Below are 17,960 nucleotides of genomic sequence, written 5' to 3'. Positions count from 1 at the left end.
CCTTTGTCTTGCTGCTTTTTGCGCCTCTCTCTCTCTCTCTCTCTCTCTCCCCCGCCTCCCCCTCTCCCTCTCTCCTGTCTCTCTCTCCTTTCTCCATGCCTTTACCAAGAAAGAATGCCAACCATTTCCCATTAAACCTTCTCCGTACTCCACGGGGTTATATTTATCTCAAGCACTGGATCAAATGCCCACATTAAAATTAATATGTCAGAATTTTCTCTTTTGGACACTGAGGTAAGTGGCTACTGAGGAGCTGATGAAAAGGCAACCAAGCCTCAAATGTTTGCTAGAAGCAGACCTCAAAGGGCAGACGGATTTTCTCCTTATGCACCAGCAGCTACCTGCTTGGAACTGAGATGTCCTACAGCATCACAGAATCAGCTCTCCTGATTCAGACTGAATTTCCACAGAGACCAATCCCTCTGCTGTCGGCCTGTGACTTTTTTACCCACTGGGCGACAAACATAAAGTGGACCTTGGATTATTTTTTCTTTAAACATCCAGTAAAAATGGGGGAGGCATATTTTCCAAAATACTCCTTTTCTCTAGGAAAAAATGTTTATTCTCTCTCCAGAAGCAGCAAACTTTTATCTCATCCAAAGAAAAATAAGTGAAAAGACAGAAAGTGAATGATTATCAAACTATATTTGGAGAAATGGCATCAATGACTTGATCTGTGGCTAGACAAAATTCGAATAAAAACTACTGCATCCTTAAATGAATACCTCTTATGAGCTTATAAACCCTGTTATAGAAACCCTTAGATTTTTATTTATTTTTTATTTTTTAAAAGGTTTTATTTATTTATTTGTCAGAGAGAGAGCAAGCACACGCACAAGCAGGCAGAGGTGGAGAAAGAAGCAGGCTCCCTGCCAAGCAAGGAGCCCGATGTGGGACTCAATCCCAGGACCCTGGAATCATGACCTGAGCCGAAGGCAGTGGCCTAACCAACTGAGCCACTCAGGCGTCCCAACCCCTAGGTTTTTAAAATGATGAAAATAATAATCTACAGAGTTGTCCATTTTAGTTTAATTTACATAATGTCCTCCTAGTGCCTCGTGGGAGTTCACTGAGAAATGGTTTGGTAGTTACTGGACTCTGGGCTGGGCCTCCCAGGGGAAAAGTACTGATCCTCATCCCAGGGGGAAGGCAGAATGAAAGGCAACTCTCCCCAGATCTTTCTTGCACCAGTCGCATCTGACTCCCAGCACCACCGTAATAGCAGACAAAACATTTGGCATCTCTGAGCCTCAGTTTTCTTATCATGAAAGGGAGGCCATGTTCCCTTTAAGGGTTTGTTGGGAGGGTTAAATGAGGTAACATGGGATGAATCATACATGAGTTAAAATCTGTGTACAGAGATGGTGAAAATGAAATCCAGGGAGCTGTGGATTGGGCGCAGGGATGGCCACTGAAACTCTCCCATCATTGTATGTGCCTACATTCTTCCCAGCAAGAGGTGGCATCCACTCACCTTCCCACTGAATTGGGCTGGCCTTGGGGTTGGCTTTGACACGTACAGTGTTGCAGAAGGGAGACTGTACCATTTCTAGGCTGAGGCCGTACTAAGCCTGGCAGCTTCTACCTTTGTCTTTTCTTAGAAACTGCCACACAAGAAGTCATGATGGTCAGATGGGCCACAAGGACGGGGAAGCATCCAACGCCTGGTGCCTGGCCACCTCAGATGAGGCACTGACCACATAAGCAAGGACAGCTGGAATCAGCCAGTCCCGTGCAGGTCTCCAGATGATGAAGGCAGTCACGGGAGTCATCCCTGGTGAGACCAGCTGAAGAACTGCCGAGGTGAACCCACCCCAGATTACAGATTCATGACTATATAAAATGGCTGTTGTTTTAAGCCAATCAGTTTTAGGACGATTTGTTATGTAGCAAGAGCTAACTGACAAAGGGTTTATAAGAAAGTTTTTCGAAAGCATGAAAAATAAACTTGGATCACATTACAAATTAACAGAACAGCTTTAGCTGTTGCCAAACTATTTGACGGAAGGATCTGTGATTGCTTGCTGAACCCACCAGGAAACTCTCAGGCTTATTCTCCTTAACTCCTGAAACCTGTAGTCCCAACAATGGGCTTTTGGTGGCCTGGAGAAGGTGGGATCTACCCAGGAGGAAGGTAACTCTTGAGTGACTTGGTGCCAAAAATCTGAACTTTCACCATCCAGCTCAGATTCCTCTCGTGAAACCAAATTCATTTTTTCCTTCTCTTAATACGTGGATCTCACCATTGACTGTGTAGTCGGCACAAGGTAGATCAATATATCCGGCCTGTGACACCCTCTGCTACGATTTTTGAACTATTCTAAACTACCTTGCATTGCTATTTAACTTGTATTAATGTCCCTGAATATGGAACACTGTCCCATAGCTCTGTGTACCCCAGGACAGTCCTTGTCACCTCAACAATGTCAGTTAATTCAATAAAAACACAGCACCATAGGATAAAAGGAAAAGTAGAAAAACTGGCATGATCTTATGCTCCAGGCACACTGAACCAATTGCATTTCCCAGCCCCCTCTTTGTGCCTTTGCAATACAGCTGGCTGATCTGGGTCTGGTACAAGACAAGGTTTTGGCGAGGATGGAGAGAAAGTGAAAGGGAGTGTGGACAGACAGCCATGAAGAGTTAGGGCCTGCCAGGAGAGGCTTCATGTATACATTTAGGCCACTGGGGTGTGAGTCCCCTCTGCCCTTCTGGGAGGTTGCAGAACACAGGTACTGATAAGCCCCAATACTTATGAAACAGCTTTGTAAATTTCCATTTCCCATGGATTATCTATTTTATGAGCCTTTTTCTTACAGGGTTACCCTGACTAAGAAGTTATCATCTTTCTTCAAACTCTCCTGAAGGGCTCTCAATCTTTCCGAATCTAATAACACAGGCTATTAGATTATCCAGAAGGAAATTATTTGAGATCTGTGAAAGGCTTACAACAATAAAACCAATCAAAACTTGAGCTTTCTCTCACAGGCCATGGAGGTAAGAGTGTACGTATACTGGTGCACAATCCGATGATAGCATCAACACACAACTTACACGTGTCATTTGACCCAGAAAGTCCACAGAAATACTCGTTCAACTGCCCAGTGGTTGAGGTGCAAGAATGTTCATTATAGCTTCAGATCTGAAACAGCCTGACTTTCTGTGAACATAAGCTTATTGAATAAATCATGGGACCTCTCTTCAGTGTAACATTATACAGTCATTACAAAGGATAAAGTAGTCTTTGCAACAAACAATGCTGGAAAAATTGAGTCCTTTATATGCAAAACAAAAAATAATCTTAACTCTTACTTTGCCTCATAAGTGAAAATTAGCTCAAAATAGATCATAGACCTAAATGTCAGAGTGAAAACTAGTTAAACTTCTAAAAGAAAACATGATAAAATCTTAGTGACCGTGGGTTAGGCAAAGATTTCTCCTTTTAAATTAAAATTTTTTCTTAAATAAAAATGGTATATATTTAAAGTATATATCATGATGTTCTGATACACATGTATTTCATGAAATGACTACTACAGTCAAGCTAATTAACATATCTGTCAACTCCTATGGTTACCTTTTTCCTAGTGAAACGCTTAAAAACTAGTCTATTAGAAAATTTCAACTGTACAAAACATTATTATTAACAATAACCACTGTGCTGTCCATTATTATTCATCCTATATAACTGAAACTTTGTATCCTTTGACCAATCCACTACCCTTTGACCAATCCTCCACTTTCCCCACCTTCCCTAACCCCTGATAATCATCATTTGACTCTCTATGAAAAAACTTTTTTAAGTAGGACAAAAAGGCAGCAATCATTTAAGAGTGTTAAACTGGACTTCATAAAAATGCTTAAACTTCTGCTCTTTGAAAGACAATGTTAAGTTGAAAAGACAAACCAAAGACTAAGAGAATAGATTCGCAATACATGTATGTGATAAAGGATGTGTAATCAGAATATATAAAGAACTTTTACAACTCAATAATAATGAAACAAATAGCCCAATTAAAAGAAAAGGGCAAAACACCAGTACTTTACCAAAGGAGGTATACGAATGGCAAAACGAGCATGTGAAAAAATACTCAACATCATTAGTCATTAGGGAAATCTAAATTAAAACCTTAATGAAACATTGCTATATATTACTAGAATGGCTCAGTTTAAAAAGACCAATTCCAAGTGTTGGTGAGGATGTGGAGCTCCTGGAGCTCTCTCACACTGCTAGTGGGAATATGCAGAATGGTACAACCACTTTGGAAAACAGTTTGGCAGTTTCTTGTAAAGTTAAATATACACTTATCACACCACACAACAATACTGCTCTTTGGTATTTATACAAGAGAAATGAATCCATATCCACCAAAAGAGACTTGTACGTGAATGTTCCTAACTATTTTGTTTGTAATAACAAGAAACTAGAAACAACCCAAATGGCCATCAGCTGGTATAACCACTTGTGTACAATGCAATACCACATGGCAATAAAATGTAACAACACTACTGGAACAATTATCATGGATGAATCTCAAATGCATTTTGCTAAAGCCAACACGAAAGGCTACAGAATGCATAACTTCATTTATAAGGCATTCTGGAAAAGGCAAAACTTATTGGGATGGAGAACAGCTCAGTGGTAACCAGCAGTTATGGTCATGAGAGCCAGCTAGAAGGGGAACTTCTGGTGGTGATGGAAATGTTCTTTACCTTTATTGGAGTGGTTTTTTTTGTCTACTTTGTCAAAACTCATCAAACTGTATTCTTACAAAGGGTGAGTTTTATGTGAATTATCCCCTCAATAAACTTGACTGAAGAAAAAATAAGGCAAAGATAGTTCACATTTATGCCTGGACATGGAAGGCTCTCCACAGAGAATCACTGAGTAAAATTAGAAAGATGCAGTGCATCTGACCAAACATCTGAACAAGCAATTCTGTTTACCAACTATTTATATGTGCAGAGAGAAAGATCTAGAAGAGCGTACACTGCACACATGGGGATGGAAGAATATGGCTCAGAAGGAGGGAAATTTCCTTTTTGATCTTATATGTACTTGTCTTATTGGAAGTTTTTACAATGGACATACCTTAATCTGTCATTCAAAAAATGATTTTCTTAACAAAATCAAATTCTTGGGGTAAAGAAAGGGGGAAACAAGGCGACTTTTTTGCATGCATAAGGTCCAGCAAGTCCCTGCCAATGTGCTGAGAGGCACAAACAGACCATTTTGACTGGTCCTGCCAAAGAACAGAGCTCTGAGCATATTCTGGCCTGGAATTAAGGATGATTTGGTTAGGTTGAGGCCCTGGCCATCTCCCACTGGTGGCTACATCAGCAGGAGAGAGATAAGACTGGGCAACTAAGAAGCCCAGGGTAAGTCCCTCCTCACAAGCTCCCTGGTTCCTGGCAACTCAAGCTGAAATCAGAGCCAGAACCCATAGAGCTCGGGATGCAATGGAAAGACCCCCCAGAGAACCAGAAGAACTAGCAGGAAGTCTAATGAGACCAATTAGACGCACCCAGGCCTTGAGCCTGTGGTTCCATCTCCATGGCGATGAGCTTGGTCATGCTCACTTTCAGGTAAGAGATTTGCACTGAGCTGGCCTGGAACTACCTGGATGCAATCACGATAATGGCAACAATAATCTTACCCAATTCAGTGTTTCCCAAACTGTGCATACATTTTAAGAGACACTCAATTTTTAAAAAGCAGAATACTTCACATAAATTGAGAAACACTGTCTATTTTATGTTCTTCTTGGGAATTTATAGTATATACTAAAGCCAGTGGGAAGTTCTGTGGTAAATAAACCCACTAACTTCGTTTTTGCCTCAAAAATGTATTTGACTCTCAACCCCATTTTTATTTAATTCCTATTATTTGGTTTCCCCTTTTTATCTATGTTTTATACAGCAAGCACGTTACTGATGTGCTAAACAAATAATTACTATGTTGGGTTAGGTATTTTTATAAAATCCTTTTATCATTTTCCCCCCTTGATTTTTCATGATGGAAGAAGTGTAACTATATTTATAATTCCCATTTAAGGAAACAGGCTTATGTGAGGCTCTGGGGATAGCAGCAAATATCAGGTCATTGGCAGGTGGAGTGATGACTGGCAAGACTGGACCTGGGCCCTCATGTTGGTACACATAGCCAGATGCCATCAGTGCTGCCAGGTATGGACTTGCTCTAAAAGGGAATGTCAGTCAAACTTCTTTACCTGAAACTGGACCTCAGAATGGTGGGAGTTCAAGAATCATTCAGCTCTGAAGAGGCAAGACCCACATTCTTGGTAGGGAGACAGGAAAGTTTTTATGGCAGGAAGTGAGAGAGGGCTGGACACTTCAGAGGAGATCCCCAACTGGCTTACGATAACCGAGGAGCAATGACTCTTGAAATGAACTTGTAAGAAGGGAAAACATCCTGACTCCCAAGCAAAATGAGTGTCCTGATGTTGTTTATTTCAAGAATCATAGAAATATATGAACTCAAAATAATTGTTTTTTTAAAAGATTTTTTTTTTTATGTATGTATATGAGAAAAAGCGAGACTGCGAAAGTACCAGCATGGGGAGCTGCAGTGAGAGAGGGGGAAGCAGGCTCCTTGTTGAGCAAGGAGCCCAATGTGGGGCCCATCCCCAGGACCACAAATCATGACTTGGGCCAAAGGCAGACACTTAACCAACTAAGTCACCCAGGTGTCCCTTCAAAATAATTGTTAAGCCACCAAGATCATAACAACAGCCCCATTCTTGAAGGTGGGTTGAGTTTGCCCCAAATTTCTGCTAGAGTGAATTCCAAAAAACTTAGTTGATATTCTCTTCTAGCCAGTCCAAATGCATATTCCTAGTTGATTGCTATTTGTATTTACCATGTATTCATTGCAAAATTCTATTTTTATGTATTTATTGGAAGAACATTACCACCTCAACCCCACTGCCTCCCCCTTACTTCAACCGCACCGCCCCATCACATCACCTCTACAACAATCTCACCTAGAGACAATGGTAACTCTTGTATTCCAAGATTGGATGGAGTACAGAGGAAGGGCCACCTCACAATTTGATTTGGTCCACGGTAAAGACAAAGTATTATTTCTTTTTCTTTTTTGAGAGAGAGAGTGCATGTGCACGTGGGCCAAGTTGGGGGGAGGGGCAGAAGGAGCGAGAATCTTAGCACAGAGCCAACGCAGGGCCCAATCTCACGATCCTGAGTTCATGACCTGAGCCAAAACCATGAGTTGGGTGCTTAACAGACTGAGCCACCCAGGTGCCCTGACGAAGCAGCATTTTCAAATGTTTTGGTGTCTGTACAGCCAGAGAGAGAGGTCAAGGGCACATGGCTGTGTTGTATGGCAAGGTCCTAGAACAGGACCATTCCTAACACACTGATACGCCCATTATGATCCAGACTCTGAAGTAAAGGGTGGGAAAGGGCACTGCCCGTGTCACGTATAATGACACATCTTCCAATCGCATTCTGGGAAGGGAGATCTTGGCCAAGATGAATAATATTTGGAAGCTACTGAAGAGTGTTTTAGAATCACAGACTCTTAGGAAACAATAAGCTATGGCAGAGAGAAGAATAGAGTATACACATGCTTCTTTGGGGTCCATGTTCCTGTAACCAGGAGAGTCTCTGTCCTGAAGGCTATAGTGGAACAAGCACAAACTAGGGGCCACAGTAAGTTCTGTATGTAACCCACTTCTTGAAGTCTTAAAGTGCTTTAAAAATAGCCACAAAGGAAGATTTGTCTGCAAGGCCAAATGTTTACCTATACAATCTAGGATAAGAAGAGGTGACTTTTTTTTAAGCACTAGAGAGAAAAATTTTCCACCTGGTTATGGATTACATGATTACCTGTTTCCTGACACGCAGAGTTACTGAACATAACTGCACCGTTTTCACAAAACGTCCTGTGTCCTCTGGAAGCAGAGGCACAAGGCTAAACTGGAGAAGATGGAAACAGAAAAAGAAGGATTCAGGAAGATGAGTGGAAGTTCAAAGCATTCATTCATTCATTCAACAAATATTTACTCAGTTCCTACTGTGCCCCAGGCAAAGATCCAGGAGTTGGGGATTCAGTGCAAATCACATGTAAAATTTCTTGCCCTCAGGGACCTACAGTCTCGTGGGAGTTTCAAGACAGACAAGAAACATATAGGATAGAAGTCCAGGGGTACTCAATGTAAGGGAGAATAATGGAAAGATAAAATCAATCAAGAGGGCTTCCATGAAGGGTGGAAAAAGGTAAAGAGATGAACGAAGAGTCTTGAAATTAGTTCTTAGGAGGGATTCATGAAAGAGTTGGAGGTAATTCTGACCGTAAGGAATGGAAATACCAATTTGAGCCCCTGTTCACTAAGCATATATTATACTAGTACATGTGTTATTTTTGTGAAGCCTCACAGCAACCCCATGAGGTGGGTGCTACTATCGCTGTGTTCCATAAAGAAACAGGGGCTGATTGGGCAGTTAGGTCACCTGCCCAAGGCCATAGAGCTAAAGCATAAAGTTGGCCACATACCCCAAAGCTTGGGTTCTTCACACCGCACTAGTTAGCACCCCGTCCAAACACTTCAGGGATGGAAGAAGCAGGCGAGGGCAACTGCTCCAGCCCAGGGCTCAGAGTGAGCATGAACATGGACCATCATGGGCCAGAGTCCTCAGAGGGAAGAAAAAGAACAAGCTGAGCCTAGGTGGTAGACACAGGCAGGTTCTGGCAGCCTGGAATAGCAGAAGATCACTTCCAGATGTGAACGAATGGACAGTGACGTGACTGGGAAATATTTTACAGGAGCATTCCAGCTCCTGCTCATGCTGGGAATTGCTGGCAGGGACAGTTTGCCTTGTGTTCTCCTTGGCCTGACAGCTTATTCCAGAATACCTGTGCTTCTTTCCTCCTGGAAGGCCATGCTCCCACTCCTTCATGTCCAAATGCTCCCAGTTCTCCCAAGTTCAAATGTTTCCTTTCCACGAAGAGCTTGCCAGGAGGAATGTGTCCCCGCACCAGGACTCCCCCAGCTAGGGAGATTGCCTACTGCGTTCTTTTTCATTCTTAGCAGTGCGCATGGTGGCAAGAGCTATTGTTTAAAGTCAGACGGTAGCTGGTTCAAACCATGGCACTGCCACTCACTATGGGGAAACTCTTCAGGAGTTCAAGAGAGAGAACATTCCCTGATGTTCTCTCCATGAAGTTTAAGCGATCAACCTTGAGTTTCCTTGGACTAGGAATAGCCAGATCTCAGGACTCATCTCTTTCCCTTCAGGACTCCTGATTAGGGGCCTCCATGAAAGCCTGATAGCAGCCAAGTGGGAATCAGGAACACTATTTTTATTTTTTTAAGTAGGTGTCACATGCAGCATGGATCCCACTGTTGGGCTTGAACTTGTGGCCCTGAGATCAAGTCCTGAGCTGAGCTCAAGAGCTGGAAGCTCAACCAACTGAGCCACCTAAGAGCCCCAGGAACATTTAATTAATTGTGGTAACCAACCAAGGCAGAGTCTTGCAAAGACTGAGTTGGAAGATGTTGGCCTGCAAGCCACAGAAGATTGCCTGTTTCTTTTCCCCAAAAGAATGAAGATGACCAGCCTTCTTTGGGTTTCTGCTGCCTACCCTGCAGAAATAGGGTAAGGAAGATGGGACAGATACCAGAGCTAGACAAGCAGCTCCTAGGAAGCCTCTGACCCCGTGTCAGGGGGAAAAAGACTGGCGGATCTGCCACAAAGCTGATCTTTTAGAGGGACCCTGCTCATGGGCAAAATGGCCCAATTCATGTCCTTGGTTCTGACTAATCAGACTGATAACTTCTTTCCTTCTGGAGGGCATGGGGACATAAACTTACAAGACAGTGGCCCAGGGTGGAAGTGTAGGGAGAGAGGTCTCCTCTTCAACAGTATGGATTTGATATACCACTTCTAAAATGCTTTATATAATGCCTCGCCACATAACAGGAAAAATCTTTTTTTTTTTTTTAGTGTATAATGTACCCTTTTATTTATATAAAGTATTAAAATGGCAAAACTAAGCCATGCTGATAGAAGCAGGACAGTGATTACCCTTGTGGGAGGAATAAGGCTTGAAAGGGGTATGAAGGGGTTTCTGGAGTATTGGTGATACTTTATTTTACTTTGTTTTATTTTTTTAGTGTTCCGAGATTCATTGTTTATGCACCACACCTGGTGCTCCATGCAATAGGTGCCCTCTTAATCCCCACCACCGGGGTCACCCGTCCGTCCACCCCACTCCAGTTCAAAACCCTCAGTTTGTTTCTCGGAGTCCACAGTCTCTCATGCTTCATCTAACAGGTGCAATCTAAACTCTTCAGAAATAAGAACACTTCATGTGTAAGTATATATGCAGACGTAAGTGTAGCTCTGGTCTATGTATTCAGCCTTGTAACATGTTACTTTGCTATATTTTATGTGAGTGAATTATTAACTACTTGAGCACAAGGCTCATGACTGCTTCATCCCTTTATCCCCCTAAGTGTCAACTCAGATACACAGCTGGTCTTCAAAGTGCTGAACAAGTTAACGAGTTGGTTTGCATTGTGCGCACAAGATAGATAAACTGCACTGCAGTGGATCAGAAACCTGAACAGTAATTCTGACTGGATCAAGATGCCCTTTGTCATGTCTCGGAACAGACTTGTTTCTTGCCAAGGGAACCGTGAGTTTGCGCAGCTGCGGGGGAGTTAGCTTTGAATGAAATAACACATGTAAAGCAGCTAGCACATAGTCTGACCTTTAAATGTGAGGTTCCAGAGAGCCCTCTCTGATCGGTGGCTTCATGAGTGCCTTGGCTCCCATCTGCCTCCCGAAGGCTCTCTCATGATATACTAGACCCCACCCATGTCAGGCGTGCCACGTGGTATCTGAATACCGTGCTCCGCCCACGTCTGGCTTTGGGAAATAAATGCCACCAACCCCTAGAAACAGTCTTCAGAGAGGACGATGCTGATCTTCTCTTGTTTACCCTCTGTGATTCTCTACATGCTGCCTGGAAAACATATGAACCTGGTGTATTTGTTTGCCAGGGCTGTGGTAACATACGACCACAGCCTGGAGAGCTTCAGCAACGAACTAATTTTCTCACACATTTGGAGGCTAGAAGTTCACACACACCTAGGCAGGAGAAAAATGGGCCAAATTTCCTCTCTTGGATGCCTAAAATGTAAAACTTAGGAATCTGTAGTAAACAGGTCTAACTTTAGTAACCAGATCACCCAGAGGATTTGTCAGAACACAGATTTCTGTGTCGAACTCAGAATGTCTTAGAAGTTGAGTGGGATTTGCACTTCTTATATCTCAAGGTCCTGTGGCTGTTGGTCCATGGACCACACTTTAAGAAGCACTGGTCTAAGGGTTCAGTCAGCAAAATGAGTGTATTCACAGTGATCGAATTATTGGGGTGTAATTATCCAGATGACCATTTCAGCAGGGAATTTTGGACAAATTTGTAAGTTCCCTAGAGAATTCTAATTTGTAGCAGTGTTCTTCTTGTCTCGTCTTCTCCATGTTCCTCCCCTCCCTTTAAATAGAACATCTACCCTAAAAACATATCTAACCATATTTTCACATTCCAGTTTGTAATTTTATTTCACTTTATCAATGCTGAATTCTCTGGAAGAGGTCTGTGGTTTGCAAATTCAAAGATATATTTTGAATTGAAGACAATTTAAAAATACATCTCATGACTTTTTTTTTGCCCCAAATTTCTTTTACAATTCCCCCCTTACATCTCAGTTTGAAGTCCATTTTTAAAACTGAACAGTTCTTTTTTTTTTTTTAATATTTTATTTATTTATTTGACAGAAATCACAAGTAGATGGAGAGGCAGGCAGAGAGAGAGAGAGGGAAGCAGGCTTCCTGCTGAGCAGAGAGCCCGACGTGGGCCTTGATCCCAGGACCATGAGATCATGACCCGAGCCGAAGGCAGCGGCCCAACCCACTGAGCCACCCAGGTGCCCAAAACTGAACAGTTCTTGAATTAAAAACTCTACATACTCAAGGCAACCAATAAGTGGCAGCATCCAATATGCAAATGGCCTTCTAAAATAATTTTCCATTTTTTTTTTTTTTTTAAAGATTTTATTTATTTATTTGACAGACAGAGATCACGAGTAGGCAGAGAGGCAGGCAGAGAGAGAGAGGAGGAAGCAGGCTCCCTGCTGAACAGAGAGCCCGATGCGGGACTCGATCCCAGGACCCTGAGATCATGACCTGAGCTGAAGGCAGAGGCTTAACCCACTGAGCCACCCAGGTGCCCTAATTTTCCATTTTTATTCTTGCCCTATTTCAGTCAGTCTGGGAGATTCCTGGAAAGAACATGTGCTACAAGCATTTCCATTTCTATTAGTAGTTGGCTCCATAAATAGCCAATTTTTTCTACTTTTCTCTGGATCATCTTCAACCCTATTTGCCTAAGTTGAGTCACACTGTCAAAGAAAGCTGTAATGGTTTATATTCAAATAGCTCAAACTTGTTAGTCCCAGTGTGCAATTATACACATACTGAGAGAAAAAGGAAAAAGAAAATAATATGTTCCCAGAAACTGGCAGCATTTCTATAATGATGCAACAGAAAATTATGAAAACAACTCCATTTTCTATTGCATCAAAACGAATAAACTTAACCAAAGAGGGGAAAGACCTAGACTCTGAAAACTATAAAACACTGATAAAAGAAATTGAAGATGATATAAACAAATGGAAAGGTATTCCATACTCATGGTTTGGAGAATTAATATTGTTGAAAGGTCCATACTACTCAAGGCAATCTACAGATTCAATGCAAACCTTATCAAAATACCAACAGGATTTTTTAAAGAACAAAACTAAAATTTGTATGGAACCACAAAAGACCCCCAAAAAACCAAAGCGTTTTGGCTTGAGAAAGAAGAACAAAACTGGAGGTAGAACAATTCCAGATTTCAAGACATACTACAAAGCTGCAGTAATCAAAAATGTATGGCACTGGTACAAAAACAGACACATAGATCAATGGAATAGACAGAGAACCCAGAGATGGACCCCAAGACTGTATGTTCAAATTAATCTATGACAAAGAAGGCAAGAATATACAATGGGGGAAGATAGTCTCTTCAACAAATGGTTCTAGAAAAACTGGACAACAACATGCAGAAGAATGAAATGGGACCACTCTCTTACACCATACCTACACAAAACAAACTCAAAATGGATTAGAGACTTGAAACCATAAAAATCATAGAAGAGAAGAGAAGTAGCAATTTCTCTGACATTGGCCATATATACCATTGTGGTTTTTTTGGTCACCTCTTTCTCTCTCTGGCCAGCCAGTGGTCTATTTTTATTTGGAATGGAATATGGCTTTTAAAAATAATGAATGTAAAGTATTTGCTATGCAATGGTTTAAAGAAGAATCAAATTGTATTAATTAAAAGAGCTAGTGAGAAGCCATTTTCAAACACCCCTATGCCAAAGTCTCTCGTGTGTCCTTTTGTCTGCTGGTCCTATGAAAACTATCTCCTGTTCTGTTGAGTACTGTGTTGCCAGGAATTTTAGGAGTAGCCTCAGTTGCACATGGTCCACATATTATTACTGCTGAGGTCATAATCCTGGAGTCCTGGGATCGAGTCCCACGTTGGGCTCTCTGCTCAGCGGAGAGCCTGTTTTTCCCTTTCCCTCTACTCCTCCCCGCTGCTTGTGCTCACTCTCTCTCTTGCTCTCAAATAAATAAAATCTTTAAAAATAAATTCATAGAGGCACCTAGGTGGCTCAGTCGGGTAAGCTTCTTCCTTCAGTTCACATCATGATCCTAGGGCCCTCTGCCTGCTGCTCCCCCTGCTTGTGTGCGTGCGCGCCCTCTCTCCCTGACAAATAAATAAAATCTTAAAAAAAAAAAGTCGAGCTCAGCAGCTGATTTCTATTATAGAGTAATAAAAGTTAACCAATTCTGTGAAATATATACCTGCCACAAACATGCTAATAGGTGAAAATAAGACATTACAATAGACGCATGAAGTAAACAAAAATTTACAAAGGAAAAAGTAAAATTATGAATTTAAACATGGACAGACCAAGATGCCAAAGAGGAAGGTAATGGTGAGCAGAGAATTTAAAAATATGAAATTATAAAACTTCTGGCATATTCACTCAGAGTTCCTATTTTATGAATTAAATTAGAAGCAGACTGTACCTCTTCAAGGTCATATCCGTGGAACTAGAGATGAAGGAAGTTCTGAAACCCTCTTCCACTGGTTCTCAAGCTGCACTGCACACTGGATCACCTGGGGGGCTACTGATGCCTGGATTCCACCCTAGAGATTCTGACGTAATTGGGCCAGAGCATGGCCTAGGATTCAAGAATTTTAAGACCCCCCCAGGTGATTTCCATGTGCTATTAGGATTAAGAACCGCTGGTCAGTTTCAACCACTCTTCGCACAAATGAGAACAGAGGCCCAAGACTGACAAATGGCTTGCAAAATATCCATTAATTGGCTGACGCCAATTTTCTCTGATGTGCCTTAATAGGAGGGAGCTGTGGCATGGATAATACCAAACAGTGAATAATCTAAAAATAATTTCTATTTGGTTTGGGAAAGCAGCACGTGACTTCCCAGCCACCGACTGGTCTGGTTAATTTCGTTTGGCTCAAATGAATGTGCCTTTTCCTGAGTTTAACACTGATAGCCTAGGCCTGTGCTGAGGTGTGGAAGGAAAACAGCCAAACTCAATATTGACCATGGTCAGTTCCCCAGCTGTCCAAAACACACAATAACTACACAGACGAGGGGACTTCTCCTACCAGAAGATTTCACAGAGAGACAAAGCTAGCTTTTTCCTGACCCTTTGTTCTGTGAGTGTTGGGTGCCTGAAGCAGGAAGAGGGAGTGAAGGGAGAGGGGCTGATAGCAGTCAGGGAGCACTTTTGTGCCAGGTTTTTGTGCTATGCATTCCTATGAACAGCATATGCTCCAGAAAACGCTAGGAGTTAGGCATTCTATTATCCCCATTATAGAGATGAGGAAACTGAGAATGTATAACCACCAATGCAGAGCTAGGATAGAACCTCAGGCCCATCGTACTCTTCCAAGAGGGACAGCTGAATCCTCAAGCTGAAAACAAGCTGCGGACAGACTTGGATCTGATCCTTGGATTTTAAGCCCCCCTGAACAGACTTTATCTCCCCATTTCAAAGCCTAGTCTAAAGGCAGCAGCAAAGAGACCTCCAGAAGTGTCTGTGGCAGCCGTGAGGGGCCAATGGCCAAGATGCCCAGCTGCTGCCTCCGAAATCCATCCCTGATCTGAGCCAAGGCCACATCTCCCAGGCACCAGGCCAGTCCTCTCCAATGTCTATGCCCAGGCAGATACGAAGGGGGCCTGCTCCTGGGAGACCTGGGACTGTGACGGAAGCTTTGCCACATGTTCCTCAGACTGTGGGCGTGGGGATGCTTGCGCCCAAGCTTCCCTCTCCCTCCCTCCCTTCCCAGTGTCAGGTCTGCCCAGCAGTCTGATGGTTCCCCCAGCCTTTTCCTGTTCCTTCCCTGTTTACTCTCACAAGGGTGGTCCCCTGAATAAAATCTTCGATGTGTTTAATCCCATGCAAAGCCCCTCCCCACTGGTGCCCCCAGCCATATACACATCACTGTGGGGGGAAAGGAGGTCAGCCTCTCCTGACTTTTCTGGGGGAACGTGGTCTGAGATTGGGAAGGTGAAGGCTACAGAGGAACAGGTTTCTCAGTGTGTTTGCCCTTGTCAGTGGTCTTGGTGCCGTGAAGGAAGACAGCCTAGGCGACAAATGATTGACTAGCACCCCAACTAGCCCTAAGTCATTTGCCAAGAAGTTACCTTTTATTACAGGTATCCATAAGCACAAGGACTAACATGGAAAGGCTGGGGATTCTTTTCCGACTTTATATCCTTTGGGGTAAGACATTCAAACCCTGCATCCTCAGTAACTCCTTGTAGGGAGATTTTCTTGTCACCTTTTGCTCCTCCTGAAAAAGAAAGGAGATGAGCCATATCTATGCTGATTCTAAAACACCTAGAATGAAAGCGGTGCATAACCACCATCACCAGCATCATTTTGCATTGTTCTAGAAGCACCAGCAAAGCACCAGACAAAAGAGAGGAAGAAGAGGTGTTTCTTTCCTAAAATAATAATTATTTTTTAAGTTTATATTTAATTCATTAGTTAACGTAGTGTTATCTTAGTTTCAGGTGTACCATATAGCAATCTAACAATTCCATACAGCAACTGGTGCTTATTAGGACAAGTTCCCTCCTTAATCCCTATCCCCTATTTCACCCCCTCCCTGCACCGACCTACCCCCCACCATCACCCTTCCACTCTGGTAACCTTCAGTTACTTCTCTATGAAAGAAAGAAGAGACTTAAGAGAATTCATTAAGGTATGAGATTAATACACAGAACATGCAAACAGTAACTCACTATAAATATAGAACTTACAATAGCACAAAACAGATTGGTATCTAGGAACAAAATTAACAAAAGCTGGGCAGGGTTAATATGATGAAAATATTACAACTTCACTGAGGGACCAAAATACACCAACCAAATAAAACATTTTCCAAAATCCAAAGATACCCTAGCATTGAATAGAAATAATACTTTAAAATTCAATTGTCCAAATATCATATGAACAAGTTTCATATAGTGATTTAATGCCACTCTGTTATTAGCTGTGTCTTTCTGTTCTCTATAGTTCTGATGCTTTGACACCAGGAGCCTCCAGGGACTGCCCCTCCCAGGTTAGCTAACTCCTAGAAAGAACCAATAAAATTTTCCTTTCATATGCAAACCAACCAACTGGGAGCCTACACTCCCTCCTCCCTATCACAGTCCGAAGGGACTCTTACACTCTCCTATGCTCCTGCCCTAATCACCCCAGAATCAGCACCAGATAACCAGGGCTGCCCCTTCACCCCAGAGCTCTTGGAAATTATTCAAACCAGCCAGTCCTAAACCTGTTTACTGTGCCTCACCTCTTTCTTCCCTAGGAGACCACAATAAAGGCTTCAGCCTGCTAGTTCCCTTTCTCTCTACACCTGAGACTGACCTCAGTGTCTTCTGGAATGGTGTGGCATTCTCCTTTTAGGAACTGTGAGTAGGAAGCTATCTTCTTGGGGCACCTGGGTGGCTCAATGGGTTAAAGCCTCTGCCTTTGGCTCAGGTCATGATCTCAGGGTCCTGGGATCGAGCCCCGGATTGGGCTCTCTGCTCGGCAGGGAGCCTGCTTCCCCCTCTCTCTCTGCCTGCCTCTCTGCCTACTTGTGATCTCTCTCTCTCTGTCAAATAAATAAATAAAATCTTAAAAAAAAAAAAAAAGAAAGAAAGAAAGAAAGAAAAAGAAGCTATCTTCTCAAGATAATTCTCTCCTGATCTGTTGGCCTTACTGAACTTCAACTTTTTCTATTAGTAAACTGTATTTTATTTATTTATTAAAAAGATTTTGTTTATTTATTTGTCAGAGAGAGTGAGCACAGGCAGACAGAGTGGCAGGCAGAGGGAGAAGCAGGTTCTCTGCCGAGCAAGGAGCCCGATGTGGGACTCGATCCTAGGATGCTGGGACCATGACCCGAGCCGAAGGCAGCCGCCCAATCAACTGAGCCACCCAGGCATCCCAGTACACTATATTTTAAAGCACACTGTGGATTTGTGTGTGTACGTGCTAGTGAAGTTAATATTCAAAAATAATCAAGTGAAGAAAACCATGAAAATTCTGAAAAATGATAACATAGGTAGGGCAGTGCGGAGAGAGCTGGAGTGGCTGGTGAAGGGTAGGGGGAGGCAGGGATAGCACTGTATTATGAAATGGCTTTATGAACATGGTGGGTATGAATTTCAGTTCAAAGTACCCAAGTGTGAAAGAAATATTAATTTTTAGTAATTCAACTCAATTTTATCCTCCATTTTGCCAGGGTGGAAACTAATTCAGTCATGTCA

General features: G+C 42.5%; 1 protein-coding gene across 1 annotated transcript in view; it reads right to left on the bottom strand.

Annotated features, from left to right (window-relative positions):
• Positions 1-15,823: 15,823 nt before the first annotated feature.
• The window catches only part of HACL1 (2-hydroxyacyl-CoA lyase 1), a 40,005-nt gene continuing 37,868 nt past the window's right edge, over positions 15,824-17,960 (bottom strand). The window contains exon 18 of the mRNA XM_059390897.1: positions 15,824-15,991. The gene's annotated coding sequence lies outside the window, so the exon portion shown is untranslated. The remainder of the gene's footprint in view (positions 15,992-17,960) is intronic.

Source organism: Mustela nigripes, chromosome 2, assembly GCF_022355385.1.
Source record: "Mustela nigripes isolate SB6536 chromosome 2, MUSNIG.SB6536, whole genome shotgun sequence".
In the NCBI taxonomy this organism is placed as follows: Eukaryota; Metazoa; Chordata; class Mammalia; order Carnivora; family Mustelidae; genus Mustela; species Mustela nigripes.
This window is presented reverse-complemented; position numbering and strand designations above follow the sequence as displayed.